The sequence below is a fragment of the Gopherus evgoodei genome, chromosome 5 (assembly GCF_007399415.2).
Source record: "Gopherus evgoodei ecotype Sinaloan lineage chromosome 5, rGopEvg1_v1.p, whole genome shotgun sequence".
In the NCBI taxonomy this organism is placed as follows: domain Eukaryota; kingdom Metazoa; phylum Chordata; order Testudines; family Testudinidae; genus Gopherus; species Gopherus evgoodei.
The window spans coordinates 58315229-58332749 of record NC_044326.1 but is presented as its reverse complement, the minus strand read 5'-3'; the positions used below and the strand labels follow the sequence as shown (position 1 = coordinate 58332749).

General features: G+C 41.3%; 1 protein-coding gene across 4 annotated transcripts in view; it reads left to right on the top strand.

Moving 5' to 3' along the window:
* Nucleotides 1-17521, top strand: part of MTUS1 (microtubule associated scaffold protein 1) — a 206426-nt gene that overhangs the window by 10530 nt on the left and 178375 nt on the right. The gene's annotated exons all lie outside the window — the stretch shown is intronic.

Below are 17521 nucleotides of genomic sequence, written 5' to 3'. Positions count from 1 at the left end.
AATTGAAACCAATTTTTTTATATTTAACACCATTATAAATGCTGGAGGTGAAGCGGGGTTTAGGGGTGGAAGCTGACAGCTCGTGACCCCCCCCCCACATAATAACCTTGCCAACTCCCTGAGGAGTTATGACCACCAGTTTGAGAACCTCTGTTCTAAAACAACACTAGCTGTATAATGTCCTCTTAAACTTGGAAGTATGTCAGCATGTACAGCTGTAGTCCTGTATGGGATGATAAATAGTTTTACTAGGAAAGAAAATCGTATGGACTTTATAAACAATACAATAGCATTATAAAGGATATAACATAAAGCAACCCAAGTAAAAAAACCTCAGATTAAGGTATTAGTATCTGAACTGTGCAATTATTAATGGGTGAGCCCATTAAAGGATTCCCATATAATTAGGGAACCCTACATAGTAGCCGCTGTTACATTATCATTCCTTTTTTGTTCTGTATTTCCAGTGGTGTAGTGGCTACAGTTGAAACCATTACATTTCAGATGGGATGGGATGAGATCCTTTGAGGCCCTCTGGATTTCTTGAGACTAGTAGCTGAGACTTCCAACAACAGAACAACGTGACTCAGCCTGGCTTTCAATACTAATGATTTGTTTTACTTAGGACTCTTCTCTCTCTCTGCCCTGCCCCCAAGAACCAGACCCCCTCCCCGCCATGCTTGATCCAACCTTAATAGTGACTTCACCAACAAGGAAGGTGGGATGAGGCCTTTCAGATGCAACTTTTGTGCAAACAAAGAGGTTGTAGAAAGAAGCAAGCAGGAGACTACTTGAAGGGAAGTCAGGAAGCTGTTGGGAGGATGTATGAAATAACTGTTGTTCAGTGATCCCCTAATAACTGAGGAGAGTACATTTGTTTGTTATCTAAACCGAGGGTGTACATTCTGGTACAGCTGTGGCCAAGAGGAGTTTTTCAATACATATGGGCAAGTACAGCCTCTGCTCCAGGTGTGGGCCTTGTTAGTTAGTCATAACTCTGTCTCAAGAGTCAACTGTAATGTGTTCTGCATGGGGGCTATGTCTTGAGAGTGAAAGGAAGTCAGAAGATTTAGATTTAGATGCCAGCTGTTTCATGTACAGAGTGCATGGCACCAGTCTCCTGTTTGCATTAGCTATCAGTTTTGGGGTGAAATCAACTGTTGGTTTTAAGGCTTATTTAGCTGAATTACTAGCTCTTCTAGCTGTGTGACTTTTTAGCAGTTGAAATTAACAGGGATGTTTGAGTTTACAGTCACATAGCTTTGGAATGAAGGAAGGGAGGTGATGGCAGGGCACTTTTTATGAACTTGCTCCTTCTGCTCTTGGTCCACCAATCCATGTCTTAATCTCTGGGTACTCTGTAAAACATCCTTTTTTGTGAGGAAGGAGCTACTTGAATTATTGGGGGGCGGGGGGGGACAGTATGAGATTATGAACAAGTGGTATTGTATAGGAGTTCGCACATTTTGGATTGTAATTTTTGATATTGTATATACTTTAGGACAAAAACATCTAGAGCTTAAATAATGGATAGGTTCTTGATTTTGAGGGGGTTAATTTCATACAGAATTTATCATCCAGTCAGTGTGCAGGGCTGCTGTACGGTTGTTGACCTGTAACTGATTACTTTCTTCTCAGTTATGCATTTCCCTGTACTCAGATGTTCAGGTTTGCATAATGACAGTATAGTCTGTAAATTAATAACCCATCATATAAATCTTTGCAGTCTGACTGCTGTCCTCAGAATGTCTCATATGCCCCCAACTAACACAGCTGCTTCCCTTTCTGACCTTCCCATCATCTTAATATAATATATGGAGATAAACCTATCTCATAGAACTGGAAGGGACCTCAAAAGGTTGTTAATTCCAGCACCCTGCCTTCATTAGCAGGATCAAGTACTGTTTTTGCCCCAGATCTCTAAGTGGCCCCCTCAGGGATTGAACTCAAAACCTGGGTTTAGCAGGCCAATGCTCAAACCACTGAGCTATCCCTCCCCCTGTTTGACATTAAATCAAACTTCCTTAAAAAGGTTGCTCTTAGTTGGAAGGGGGATGCTAAACTTCCCAAGGGAAAAAGGAGGAGTGGGAAAAGTGACTTTAAGAGTAGAACTAGGTGGGTGTCTGGTTGGTGAGGCAGACAGAAACTGAAGTGGACCTTTGTAGGCATACATATCGATAATTACAAGGATAATAGTCATTTGGAGTGCTGGGATGAGGAGACAGCACACTCAATCATAGTTGATGGACCTCTTTGTAGCAACTGTACTGGCATAATTTGGAGTTTTATTAATCCATGTTAATTTTTACTGCATGTACAGAAGGGAGCATTCATTAATTACCATTTAAATATAAAATTGGATGTGACTCAGACTAGTAGAAGAGTGTACTTTTTAAAAAAAAAAAATTACAATATGCCTTTAGAAAGCTGGTGTGTATTTGGGCATCTAAGTGTCCTGTAAAATTGTGTTGACATTTCCATGTTTGGTGGAAATTAAGTTGTAAATGTTAAATCTGAACTAATCACAATGGTCAAAAGTTAAATCATCTATTTCTCCTACAATAGAAGATAGTTGGGTGACCAACTATGAACAGCCCAAACATCAAACTAGCTCCAATATCCATTATCAGTATCTTTTTCAATAATCTTATAAGCAAAGCAAAGATATCTTATGGCATATTTATGGATTGTGAATATTTGTTTAGGAGCTGCTTCTTTAAGAGAAGATGTGGAGAAAATGGTGCAGTTAATTCCTTTTGGGAGACAACTGTGTCAGCAGATGCAATATGTTGCTTGTAGTCCAGGGCTCTGTAAAGACAAGTTTCTTTGTTAAGGGTCTCGAAGCATTGTGAGATTTCCATTGATGTCGCTTTGGGGAGAGTTAAATGAATAACTTGAAGTTAGGTTACTTTTCTTTTTTTAAATCTGTCCAGACAAATGTGTAATGTCAGTGACAGATTATGTTAACAGGGATTTCAGTGCAACTTAAGAATATATACACCAATTTTTCCCTTGTCATATTGCTTGATCTTCAACAGCCCTGAACTTTTTAAATGGGAACTTACTATCACTAGCATTGGTTTTAATATTTAATATAAATCCTGAACTGATTTGTACAGTTCCTGCTAATTTTAAAGTATCTTAGCATTTGGGTGTTCACAGTCCAAGAAATCTTTGTTTTCAGAATATATGACTTGCAGTGTTAAGCACTGTGGTCAGTTAAGAAAAACATCCTTATTCAGGAACTGACAATATAATAGTGGAGAAACCGCTGACTGAAGACACTGGAGCAGAACTAGAACAAGGTGTAGCTATGTGGGAGGGGCAAAGCTGTTCTAACCACTGTGTATCTAATATTTGGCTTGGCAGTGTAGAATATAAAAACAGACATACTTTTTGTTACTGGTTTACACCTTCATTATAAGATTATGGGCTTCCACACAATAGGATTGAACAGTTAACATGGGCAGAGTGGGCCTCAACTTTGTAGACCTCTTTTTTCCTTTTGAAATATGCATGTGGGTTTCCCTGGTGTTCTGTCTGAAGTAATGTGTAGAATTAATCCATGTCTTAATATATGAGCCATGAGTGATCTTTGTTTTTACAACTTTAATACTAAATCCCTCAATTATAGCAGAGTTAACTGAGCTTTTCTGTGTCCTGTATGTACTACTTGATATTTCATGAGTATATGCCTTTGAGTAGAAGTGAGGCCTCTAAATGCTTCCCATAAAGAACTCCAACTAATTAAGGGTTGAATGCATGTATATACTGGACTCAAAATGGATTGGGTGATTTTTTTTTTTCCTTCTTAATTCCTTGTTATAACATATGGGATGGGACAAAAAAGAAGAGTCACAAATACTTGATCTTTGAGTGATCCCCACAGACAGGTGGGGATCCCCACAGACAGGTAACATGGCTTTTGTAATGAGGATAAAACTGTGGTGAAGGTATTCTGATTGACTAACATTTTAAAGCAAAGTGTTACATGTGCTGAACATGAGTTTGATATAGGATTATCCATAACTGCTGTATATTTAGAATGCATTAATCCTTTTTCTATATGTTCTAGTTTCAAGGTTACTCATGATTCTTATAATTTCAGTAGATTCCATAGTTCATACTGTGCTGTATGCCTCAATTAATTGTTTCCTAATAGAGCAGTTAAATGGAATATTACTTCAAGGCTTTGTGCAGTAGCATCCTTGCATAAACCTTAATGTATACCGACATGCATTAGGAGAATATGGATTTATACAAGTGTACCTTCTGTGTCCATGCAAACTTATGGATTGTAAATGGGCGCATATTAATTCATATGCTCCCCAGCTACTTGACTGAGAACAATTCAATTCAATGAACTGAGCTAAGTTCTTTTGATTAATAATGCTAACAAGAAATATTAACAAAAAAGCTTGCCTCATCATCTGAGAGTTGTCAAGTGAGCAGGCCCCAAATTGATACAGAACATTTTGTTTTTTTGTTTTAAACAACCTTCCTGCCCCCAAATGTAGTAACGTTCTTTTTTTTAAATGGGATATTTTCAACTTTAGGTAGGTAGGGAAGCAAGCCTTCTTACGTTACTAATGGTTTAAGGTCTCCCTGTGAATAATAGTTCTGCCATTGACTGCAGTGGAATCAGAATCAGGCTTTTTTTGTTGCATAAACTCTCATAGCATGTGTATCATTGATGAGAAGTCTGTTTGTTTGTTTCTGTGGAGGTCATTCCATAGTACTAGCCTAAGTTATATTTAGGGCTTGTTCCTGATGGATTCATTTTCAAAGTAAAGCTACTACTATGTACTGTTCATTTATAACAAGCAGAACAAGTGAATGCCAACTTCCTGTAGTAAAGCGCATGCATCTTCATTCTTCAGAAAAAGAGGGCAGGAATGAAAAATCAGTTGCAGTGTTACTTTTTAATATTATTTTACTTTGGCAGCAAGTGACCAAATGTAAAATTGGTTCTAACTTTGCCAAATTAAAGTATAGCCAACTGCTTTAATGAAATCCAAAAGACTAAATCCTCAGATACCATTTTAAAGCAACCCAGCCTGAATGGGTAATCATGTGGGTTAAAAATGCTACGGGGGAAAAGTAACTTGCCCTGCAGAACTTCATTTCACTTTCAGTAGTTGAGTATGTAGGGTTCTTTTCATAAATGAAATATTGAGTCAGGAAATGAGCCAATTATATAGACCTTGTCTGCTTTATTCATTATTAGGAAAATACTAAAAGTAGTATTTCAGACTGCAAACAATTCTGTACATAGAACTTGTCAAACTAGTGACCAAAAGCTCTGAATACATGGTTAGTGGATTAGGATTGCAAGAAGAAAGTACTTTAATCTGGACTCCTGTTCATATTTTTCTGTAAACTATTTCAGTTTCCTTTAAGGTTAGTAACTTAGTATGAACATGTAACACATCATCTCAGTGGACTTGTGCAGCAAGGTAACATAAGGGGGGCACTCGTGTAAATCTGTAAATAAACATGTTATGTTCTGCATGTGAAAATACAAATAAGTGGTATAATTAGTGTGAGCATGGAGTATAGTAAGGGTTTCAGAAATTTTAAACATGAACTTTCCATGAACTTGAACTCTCCCAGGATCTGTGTTTTCCTGCTAATTAGACAGTGTCTGCTCGTTCCTGTCACTGGGAAAGGGATGGAAGCTTTAACAATGGGAGTGCACATCCAATCAGCCTTTTCATTATTATCTCGGATGGACCAGGTGTTCCGCCTACCCATGTAAAGACCAGCACTGCATGCCTTACCACTGCCCCTTAAAAGGGACACAATTATTTTTTCTCATCCTGCTTTGTGACTTGCAATGTTTCCTGAACACTTCTGTGGATATGGAAATTAATCCTGAGACTTTGTAAAAAGAACCCTAAAATACAGCCAAGTAATGTCTAAATTCTATAACTACAAATTTCTTCAATAATAATGTGCTTAAACATTCCAGGATATGAACTCTTGCCAATTAACACTGATTAAATTGTATAATTTCTGTATTTCTTGTTCAGCAACTAGATAACCTTCTGGACTGCTGTTAAACAAAATTAATCTCTTGAACTCATGCCTAGTTCAGCCAAAGAATAGAAAAATATTGCTAATGGCCAGCACTGAATTAACACATCATTTACTTTATCACTTTATATGCCCTAGAAAGTGGTGTCTAAGACACTGGTATGAAAATATTTTTTGGCACAGCTTACAATCTTGTGAATACTAGTCTGACTGTTACAGTTGCTTTTAAAGGAATATAAACAAAGTACTTTATTTCTCTTTCCCCTCTGCTCCAACCAAAACTATAAAGGTAGGGAAAAAGTAGATTTTGCTCTGGTTTGGTTATTTCTGGGGCTTCTAATATAAATGAAGTCAAACTCCTAAATCGTAGTAGTAGCTTCTCTCAAAAAAATGTATCTGTGACATTTCGTTCAGGGTGAAGTGATGATGGGCACCAGGTCAAAAGCCTAAGACAAGTAAAAACTTAAATATCACCCCAGTTCAAGTGTACTTTGAAGACACTAATGCAAACACTTCATTTCTATTTTTACTAGAAATTTTCCTATGAACAATTCTGTGCAATTATTTAGTCCCAGCATTAACTGATTTCTCTAAAGCAAGTTTAAAATATTTTAGAACACTTTCAATCTACATGTGTCTAAAGAAGACTGTACTGGTGAAGTTAACGTTTCTAGTCACAGACTAGAGAGATTCTATCTACAGGTAATGGTTATTCTAGTGGCTTGAAGGTTCCATGCTGTATGAGATGCTGATACATGGGCAATTTACATGTGGAGGTTTTTTGTTTGCTCCAGTGTCTGCAGTTGAAATAAAAACCTCACTCAGATAGTGTAGGTAAAGGGAAGAACCTACATTTTGTAGGTGTATATGAGCATAAGTAGTACATGATCAATGCATGCTGTTATATCTAGATGTTCTGAGGTAGTCAGCTGTTAGTGCCCAATGATTTTTCAACAGATACTGTATTTTAAAACCATTCTCTTGTAATCTAAATGCTAAAAGCAACTGCAAAAAGCTTGTTCATTAGTGTTAGAGTGCAGCTGTTGGTGCTAACTGGAAAGAGGCATGTCTATCCCGTGCCAACATAAATCTGACCTATGTGAAAACTAGGATGTCGGTGGGACTTTTTTTAAATTCCAGCTTCCATAGATCAGGTCTGTTTTCTAGAGTAATTCAAATTGTTGAATCACTTAATGGCTTAGACTTCTACAGCAGTGTACTTCAACTGACTTGACACCAAGATATTCCAAAAATTACCCTTGGAATTTGGGCTGGTAACAACTTGGAGGCTGAGTGGAAAGGTCTTGTATATTTTACACTAAAAGTCAAAATATCAATTTGGTGGTGTTTGTCTTCCTGTCCTTTAATCCTCAAACCCCTTGTCAACAAACATTGGGAACATGAGGTATCAGACTATTTCTGTAGTTGAGCTATTTTTAAAAGGACATGTTCTTTAGTTGGCTTATGTTCAGGACCTATATTCAAACAAGGTGAAAGTGATCCCGTATAAGTTGGGCCTGTGTTTTCCAGTTGTAATGTTTGGGCGGTGGGGTTAAAATCAATATCAAACTACTAAATTATACAGAGAAATCAAGCCTGATGTTCGATGCCTTACTGGCTAGCAGTAGGAGGAGTACTCTGTGTGCCACAAGGCAACACCACCAAATGCCTCAATAGACAGGTTTCATTTGTAAGACTTGAATTTTAAAGGAATAGGATCAGGTTAAAAATTCTATGTAAGGAATTCTATTTTAATCTAAAATTTAATTTACACTTTTTCTATTAATCTCTCACTTTTTGTGATTCCTAATCTTAATTTGGATAATGAAAACATGGTATTCAATTGCACTTAGCTTTTAGTCTTTTGGGTTCTCATACGTTTTTTACTGGGTACAGAAAACCCGATACAGTACTGCAATGTGTTGCTGGTTTCAAACACTATGGGGAATATCAAATAAAAGTAGCCCTAACCTTGTTCAAGGCTCTATTGTGCTAAATGCTAGGCAAACAAGTAATGCAGAACCTGCCCAAGCATATACAATTCAGTCTCTTGAGAAATACAAAAGGTGGATGAAACACATAGGGGAGGGGATGATGTGATGGAAGGACGTGATATCAGTAAGAAGGCTACACTTTGCACAGAGGCAATGGTTTCAGTATTGACTCATATACGCTCAGTGGGTATTTCCTGGAAACAGAAGTGCATGGTGCTTAATCATAGTAGGGTGTATACTAACAAAGGACCCTCCCAACTCACTACACCATGATATAGGGAAAGTGCCTGTGTTAAGAAATAGCTTCCTAAATACATCTGGAAGACTGCTGGAGAGTCGATGTCCTGACCTACTAGATCCTTCCTGTGAGGGTGCAGAAGAGTCAAATACTGCTGGGATCACCCCCAGGTTCCAATACTGAAGTTACGGAGTGCCCCAAGAGCTGCAGGCATGGGAAGAGTACACCTAATTATGGGGGTGGTCAAACTATTGACTATATTGAACATGCACTGGGTCAGTCTTGGAGGCAGCAATGGTACTTGCTAACATACCCCAGTGTGAATCTGTGGATATGAGGATAAACACATCACTATCAACACATTGGACAAAATGAATAATCTTAGTCCCTGATGCAGATGGACTTATTATTTTGGCTCCCTTCTATCTCTCCTTGCCTTTTGGCCTCAGTGAAGGAGCATAATATGAAGACAGGCAGCAGATGATTTTTATTATTCATAGGTATTCTGGTTTGAATGCTGTCTAATGCAATGGTGAGAGAGACCACCCTGATAGTGATGGAAAAGTGGCTGGTGCTCTTTGCACAGCCTGAAAGACCTGTAGCCTCTATAACTACACGGGCTGTATGTCATATGCTCAGAAAGCGTCTGCCAAAGCATCCATTTCCCTTCCACAACTTCCTTCATATGGTGACATATGGGAATTTGTACACTCCATGTGTTGGACTGGCTGTGCTTAGCACACTGCTATCCAGGATTTATTCCTGTTCCATTCCAATCAAGCACAGAAAAGTGGAGTTTTTGTAGCAGCAGACTGGCCTCTAAGGCATCTCCTAAAAGCTTTTTAATACAAAGTTGCAATAAAAAGTTAATGTACTATATTTGTAAACTCCTTGTTCAAGGTCAGTTAATATTCAAAGAACCTGGTTGAAGATTCTGGCTTGCTGGCTAGAGAGTTGTCCTCTGAGTACGTTAAAAAGGTGATCAGATTTTAAATATCTATCCTTTTCTTGGTGCTTCTTTTATTTATTTTTATATAGTATGAAACCTTTTTCCAGTACAAGAAAGGTCTGTATCTTACTATAGCATGATTCTCTGAGGAGGGATTGCATTTTTCTAATGTGCAATAGTCTAGTTGCTGACACCTTGAGGCTTCTTGATGCCTGAAGGTTTATTAGCAGAGATGTCAGCATCAATACTATTTCTGGGTTGGACTAACTGAGGAGCTGAGATTGCGTGCTTGAGGGAGGAAAGTAGGTGAATGTGATGTCTTTTTGTATTACAGAAGCTATCTGCCTTTGTTGTCAGGAATTAAAGGGTTTCCAGTTGTTTATTATATACTTGAGAGATTAAACAAACTTCCAGAAGACAAAGGTGAAACATGGGGCTCATGAGCTGAGCAGAATGATCCCTATTGATAAATGGAAGGAATTTCTAAAAAGAACTGTAAAGAAGCTTCAGTAATGCATATATTCTTTCTTACCAACCTGTATGTACATAATCTGTTTTTCTAGGGCTCTTTACAATACGGTTAAAGAATCTAATAGAGGTAAGCCGCAAAGCAGGTTTTATGAAACCTCCTTTCTTAGTTCCTTTGTGAGGCAAAGACAGGCTTGTTGCTTATAGTACTTAACTTCTTTAACACATTAAAACACTTAGGTCTACACTATGTGTTTAAACCGATTTTAGCAACGTTAAACCAATTTAATGCTGTACCCGTGCATACTACGAGGCCCTTTATATTGATATAAAGGGCTCTTTATATTGGTTTCTGTACTCCTCCCCAACGAGAGGAGTAGCGCTGAAATCGGTATTACCATATCAGATTAGGGTTAGTGTGGCCGCAAATCGATGGTATTGGCCTCCGGGTGGTATCCCATAGTGCACCACTGTGACCACTCTGGACAGCAATCTCAGCTTGGATGCAGTGGCCAGGTAAACAGGAAAAGCCCTGCGAAATTTTGATTTTCATTTCCTGTTTGCCCAGCGTGGAGTTCTGATCAGCATGGATGACAATGCAGTCCCAAATCCAAAAAGAGCTCCAGCATGGACCGTACGGGAGATACTGGATCTAATCGCTGTATGGGGAAACAAATCTGTTCTATCGGAGCTCCGTTACAGAAGACGAAATGCCAAAGCGTTTGGGGAAAAAAAAAAAATCTACAGGCTACACAGTGCTGCGTGACAAGCATAATGGGAAGCCAGAGACTCAAATGAACGCTCATGGAGGGAGGGAGGGGGTACTGAGGACTCCAGCTATCCCACAGTCCACAGCAGTCTCCGAAAAGTATTTGCATTCTTGGCTGAGCTCCCAATGCCTGTAGGGTCAAACACATTGTCCGGCGTGGTTCAGGGAATAGCTCGTCAATTTACTCCCTCCTCCCCCCCCCCCCCCGTGAAAGAAAAGGGAAAGAAATAGTTTCTTGACTTTTTTTTCAATGTCACCCTATGTCTACTGAATGCTGCTGGTAGACGCGATGCTGCAGCAGTGAAGAGCAGTATCTGCTCCTCTCCCCTCCCTGGTGGCAGACGGTACAATATGACTGATATCCATCGTCACTATCAGCCCGTCAGTGCTCCTGGCTTGCCTCAAGTGAGGTCGGCTGGGGGCACCTGGGTAAAAATAGGAATGAATTCTGGTCATTCCCAGTAGATGGGATAGAACAGCTGGTAACCGTCCTCATCATAGCAACTGGGGGCTGAGCTCCATCAGCCCCCTCCCTTTCCTGTGTAAAGAAAAGATTCTGTACTGCCTGGACTATCATAGCAGCGGGATGCTGGGCTTCTCTCCTCCGCACTGCTTAATGTCCTGCCTGGACTGTCATAGCACCAGGAGGCTGCCTCCACCTCATTTTATCTCACTAACAAGTCTTTGTTTCTTATTCCTGCATTCTTTATAACTTCATGACACAAATGCGGGGGACACTGCCACGGTAGCCCAGGAAGGTTGGGGGAGGAGGGAAGCAACGGGTGGGGTTGTTGCAGGGGCACTCCCCCATGAATGGCATGCAGCTCATCGTTTCTGCGGGATCTGACATGGAGCAGCTGTACTCTCTGATACACTGCTTCTCTAGTACATTTGCCCCAAATTCTAGGCAGGACTGACTCTATTTTTAGAAACCATAAAGGAGGGATTGACTCAGGGAGTCATTCCCAGTTTTGCTTTTGTGCCCCTGGCCGACCTCCGCCAGGGGCATCCATGATAGCAGCAGACAGCACAGAAGGACAGAACCGTCATCTCATTGCCAAATTACCCTGGCAGCAGACAGTACAGAACGACTGGTAACCATCTCCGCTATCATGCAAAAGCAAATGAATGCTGCTGTGTAGCGCTGGTGTATCGCCTCTGTCCACGGCATCCAGTACACATACGGTGACTGTGTGTATTAAAAAAAAAAAAAAAAGCTGAATGGGCTCCATGGTTGCCATGCTATGGCGTCTGCCAGGACAATCCAGGGAAAAAGGGCGCAAAATGATTGTCTGCTGTTCCTTTCTCGGAGGAAGGAATGACTGACGACATTTACCCAGAACCACCCACAACAATGATTTTTGCCCCATCAGCCACTGGGCTCTCAACCCAGAATTCTAAGGGGCGGGGGAGACTGCGGGAACTATGGGATAGCTACGGAATAGCTACCCACAGTGCAACACTCTGGAAATCGACGCTAGCCTTGGACCATGGATGCACACTGCCGAATTAATGTGCTTAGTATGGCCGCGTGCACTCGACTTTATACAATCTGTTTTATAAAACCAGTTTATGTAAAATCGGAATTATTCCATAGTGTAGACGTACCCTTAGTTTGACCTGAAACACAACATTGGGTTTTTTAGTCCTGTTTAAACAACTAAAGGAAAGTTTGAAATGAAAAATCATTTTGAATCAAAACACTTGGGGAGTTTTTAGGTTTTTCTTTTCCACTGAAGCAATTCAGCAAAATGGTATCACTGGATCTGTGTCTTATGATTGAAAAAAGATGCAGTCAGAATTTTGCCCAGCTGGATATATAGGCATTTCTGACCTGTTGGAGCTAAGGAATTCTCATTTCCATGCTTTAGTCATCAGTTTTTTGTACCCTACTACTAATCCATCCTTCTGTCTGAAGGTGGACTAGAATTAAACTGCTCCATGCTGGGCTGCAGATGATTGCCATGAAATTTACAAGACTCCTGCAGCTACCCTGTAAATTGGGTGCAGTATAAGAGTTTAAACTTCTTCCTCTATTATAGAGACTGCACACACGCTTCTTTTTTGGGCCGCAAAACAGTATTTTATGTTCCATCTGAGTCTGCTCTCAACACAGCTTTGGAAGTGCTTACTGCTGCCACAATGATGCTGGCGTGCAAAGGGTGTGTTGGCACAAGTTGTTACAAAACAATTCATTTTCCAGCTTGATTTCTAGTGAAAGGGGTTTTTTTTTATATGCTGAAAAAAACAGCTTTTTGGGGATAAATCAAATAATGGCATATTCTTTTTCCATTGTTGGCAATTGAAGGACATTACCTCTCCATCACTAGAGAAATTTATCAGCATTCAGAAAAATAAGGGTGAAGTTGGTAACTCAAATAAATAACCCCATGTGCTTTTTTTTGTCTGACATACACAAGCCTACAATTGTGTAAAAATACTAATTTGCAATTTACTATCTCAACTATTTAGAAAGTCTGTCCAAATTTAAATGCCTTTTCCTTTGGGATTTCCAGGATTTAATGTGGAATCTTAGTTTTAGAGAAACTAATATCCAAACTAAAGAGTTCCTCCCTGAGGGCCCCCCCCCCCATTATCATTGAGTTTCCTTGTCTTACATTCTGGCTGATCAAGTTCTCAAGCAATTGCTATGCAACAGGGAAAGCTCATTTATTCTAAGGGCTTGTCTACATCAGAAAGTTGCAGCGCTGGTGAGGGAGTTACAGCGCTGCTACTTAGGAGGTGTACACATCTGCAGGGCACCACCAGCGCTGCAACTCCCTGTTTGCAGCGCTGGCCGTACTCCCGTTTTGTCTCGGGTGTAGAGGATCCAGCGCAGGTGATCCAGCGCTGGTAATCAAGTATAGACACTTACCAGCGCTTTTCTTGACCTCCGTGGAATAAGCAGGTATCCCAGCATACCTGAGGAAGCCTCTGGTAATCAAACTGGTCTTCTTCCCCAGCTTGCTCTCGCGTTCCCCGAACCCCGAGCAAGCAGGTCTCCTTCCCTGCGGTTTGCTGGGTGGTTCGGGGAACGCGAGAGCAAACCGCGGGGAAGCTGGTCTCCTTTCCCGGTTTGCTCTCGCGTTCCCCGAACCCCCCTTGAAGCCGCCCAACAGCGCTGCAGTGTGGCCACATCTAACACCACTTGCAGCGCAGGTTGCTGTAAGTGTGGCCACTCTGCAGCGCTGGCCCTATACAGCTGTACTAATACAGCTGTAACAACCAGCGCTGCAAAATTTTAGATGTAGACATGGCCTAAGTCTTTCACATCATCCTATTCAACACTGATAGGCTAACTAGTTGCTCACTTTGTCATACTGAACTCTTGTCTTTTACTGTAAATAAGCTATGGAACTTGAAGTGCTACAGTTGAATGTCTGCGTGCAAATAACTTTTCTTAAAGTCATGAGATACTTGGCAAAAATCTACCCTATGATGCATTGTTGGCAGAGTTCAAGGAACATTCTTTAGTTTGAAAAAGTCATAGCTGAGCCCTATTATTGCTGCATGTCTGAGTTGATCTTTAGAAACTGAAAATTCATGAGAGGACTTCCTATGCAGTTTGGCATTTGGATTTTTCCTACTCTAGTAGCGGCTTCTGTACTACTGAGCAGAGCTTTTGGCAAATACCTGAATCTGATGACGACTTCTTCTTTTAAAAACCCAGTGTTCCGATAACTATGGCAAGTAACTTATAGGGTTTTCTCTTTCATATGAGAGGAATTATGATGTGTTCTGAAAGTCATTAGCAGTTTTCCAAGCTTAAAAACATAGATCTTAAAGCTGATTGTGCTATAAATATGAATTGAGGTGTACATCTTACTGTTTGTCTTGTGTAGTTAGCAGAGAATATACTTCCACTTCTTGAAGTATGTGCCTGAATACAACAGAAGGTTAATATTTCAGGAACAGATGATGGCACCATATTGATTACTGTAGTTTTCTCAAGAGAAGAAACTTACAAACTTCTGTGTATGACTGTAGCATTAAGTGACAGTGCATTTAAGACCCTGGAAAACATGAAATGAAGCAAACAGTTAAAACTAAGTATGAAAACTACGAAGGCAATTGGAACTGATTTACCATATGTTGGCTGATGTACTGTATCCTGTGGCTGATGTGATGGCGAAATTTAATGTGATATGCTCCCCTTTTTTAAGAGAGAACTACTAAACTGCTGCTTTTTAAATGAAGTGAGATAAATCTGATTAAAACTGGTAAGTTTTTTACTTTCTTCATGCTCCAGAAAATTTCAAGCAATCTTTAAATCCACTTTAGTAGCCCTATGAATGTATTAAGTGTGATCTCTGATCAACTTTTGATCAGAATACCGAACATTTCCAAAGAGAAAATCACTGACGGATTCTCAATCTGGATAAGATTGAGGAGGTGCTGAGGAAAAACTGGAAAATGTTGCAAGGATCTATAATCCCCTTCTAAATGAGGATGTTTGCCTGTCATTTGTTACATGAGCTAGCAATGTAGAGGATAGGTTGGATTAAGGCATAAACACTGTATGTCTGCACCTAAGGCCCCAGACCCTGGAGTACCAAGTTAGATTCTAAGGTTCTCATAGTTGTGAAGAAAAGTTGTTTGTTTTCGAATAGTGACCATAGTTTAACCAGTGTAATGTTTTTTGCAGTCTAAACAGTCTCAAATAATAGCTGTCCGCTGTATCCCAATAGGATGTTCCCTCCAAGACACTGCTCCTGGGTGTTTTTTCAATTATCCCCCAGCAATGTGGCAAAATGCAATAGGCCACACTCGCAGAAGCAGATACCCCCACCCCGAGCAGGGGTGTAAATATTGAGGGTCACCATACTGTTGCATAGATTTGCCAAGTTCCCTATTACAAGGGATGTCCCTTATTTAAATAGAAAATCAGTAAGAGGTACCTTTTTTATCCTATATTTCAACAGCAGGGGGCCAGTACACATAGGTGGATCTTTCTACTCCCCTGCACCTCTTCAGTGATGTGCAGAGAAAACAGACAGGGTTGCGTTCAAGGGCCAGGGTCAAGAAAGGAGTGGAAAGATTCACTTGTTCATACTGGCTGCTGCTGGACAGGGCCCCATCTGCTTTCCTTGCACAGGCTGTGTCTGGTAGGGCAAATGGATGGGGCCAGGTGCGTGTGTGTCTCCTCTAGTTCCGTAGCAGTCATCCCCGAGTGCACATGTGAGCCTAGCTTGGAGCCGCCACCAAGCTTTCCTGTAGAGAGGATGCCAGAGTTCCAGCTGCTCTGAGGCCCACAAGGAGCTTCGCATGCCCTGGGGCAGTCATGGGAGGAAGCCAGCAGGGAAGTGGTTGGGGCTGGATTAATCAGGGCAGCATGGTGTCCTGGTGGAACAGGTGGCAGAGGCCTGGCCTGGCCCAGCAGCGGGGCTTCTGCTGCTTGGTGCTAGGCTCTTGTAGGGCTTTGCTTGCCTGCCTCATGCTGTGCACATGCAGTGCCACGTGGCTCTGTTGCAGCGAACCAGTGTCAGGCATTGTGTCCTTCCCCATCTTGGAGCAAAGTGCTGAGCATGAACATCAGACATGTGAAAAGCACAGAGGCTGGGCACTGGCACTTCCCTTGGGGAGGCTTGGAGCTACTGGCAGGGGAGCCTCCTGGACACCAGGGATCTGGGCAGAAACTAGGAGAAATTTGGCAAACATGGAGGGCTCTGTCTGTCCAGACACCTGCTTGACTGTGCAACAGAATGTCTGCACATTATTACACAATAGATTTCTCACCTGTTGGTTCTGCTTGTTTCTTAACTGATGCCTGAGTGCCCTGGTTTGATCACAAGCACCATCAGTATGGTCCTTACATTTAGCTCTGGACATTCTCCGCCCAGGCTGAGAAGGGAAAGTCCATCCCTCCACTGTGCTCGTGACTCAGTGATGTTCTCCAACTCTTAGCTTCTCTGTATGTATGCAGTGGCATACCCGCTGGATGTGGAGGCCATATCCATGTGGTAAACTGTGGAACCAAGGGATACATTATTAAATGATACAACTTTGCAAAACAATGTTGCTATTATAGTAGCACCCAGCTGAGAGAGAGACATCCCCCAGGAACATGCACGGTACAAGTGAGCAAGTCCCTGCCATTAGGAATTTGCAACTGATGGTGGGAGGGAAGCCAGGGTGAGGAAGTAGTGTTGGGCTGTAGCCTCCCCGCTTAAAGAGTCTCTGCCAACATCCCCAGCAGAGGTGCATAATTGCTGGTCTGTGGCTGCTGCAGCATGGAGAAGCAAGATGGGCAGAGAGCCTGGTCCTGACAGCCAAGACCACCTTCAAAAAGCAGCAAGAAGTACCCCTGGCAAATGTAGGTGAGTACTGCTTATTAAAGATATCAAGAGGAGTGGTGGGGTGGGGCATGGTGCTAAAAACCTAGTCTCTTATATTTTAAATGCAATGTTGGCAACCCTATTGTCACCTCTGTTTCTGGATGTCTTGAGGCAAGAGAGAGAGACTGCTGGTTGATACTAAGGGGCAAGGACCTCTGCTGCTTCTTGGGAGAAGGGGGTGTAAGAGGGGCTTTCCTGGGAAGGGCATTGCTACTCCAGATGGGGAGGGGGTGAGGCAACAGCACTGGGGCAGGAATGTGTAAGGACCCTAGAGTTCCTTAATCTGGCCCTGATCTATGAATATGTTGGATCCTCCATGTTATGTGATTATCTTGGAGCATCAAGATCAGTGTCTAAGAGCTAAGCTGTTACTGCGTTACATTTTGGCATATCAAATTTCAGTTACTGCAGTGAATTCTTTGATTGCTACATCTTAGCCCAGAAAACTGAGATGGTACATAAGGTGACAACCTTCCAGTTAACATTGTTTACCAAGTGGGCTATCATATCAGCACTCTGGTGTACGCTGACTCTCAGTTCGCTTCCAGGTGTGACTCCGTGTGGATTTGAACCTATATAAATTGCTTTGGCACATGTCTGAGATTACCTCTCCTGGTGCCATAGTGTAGTTGGTGGAGGCACTTGAGTTGGAATCACCTCAATATAGCTGCCAAGTTTTGTTGCATGTATAACACTATTGTTATCCATTAACCCAGGCAGTTAGCCAATAGT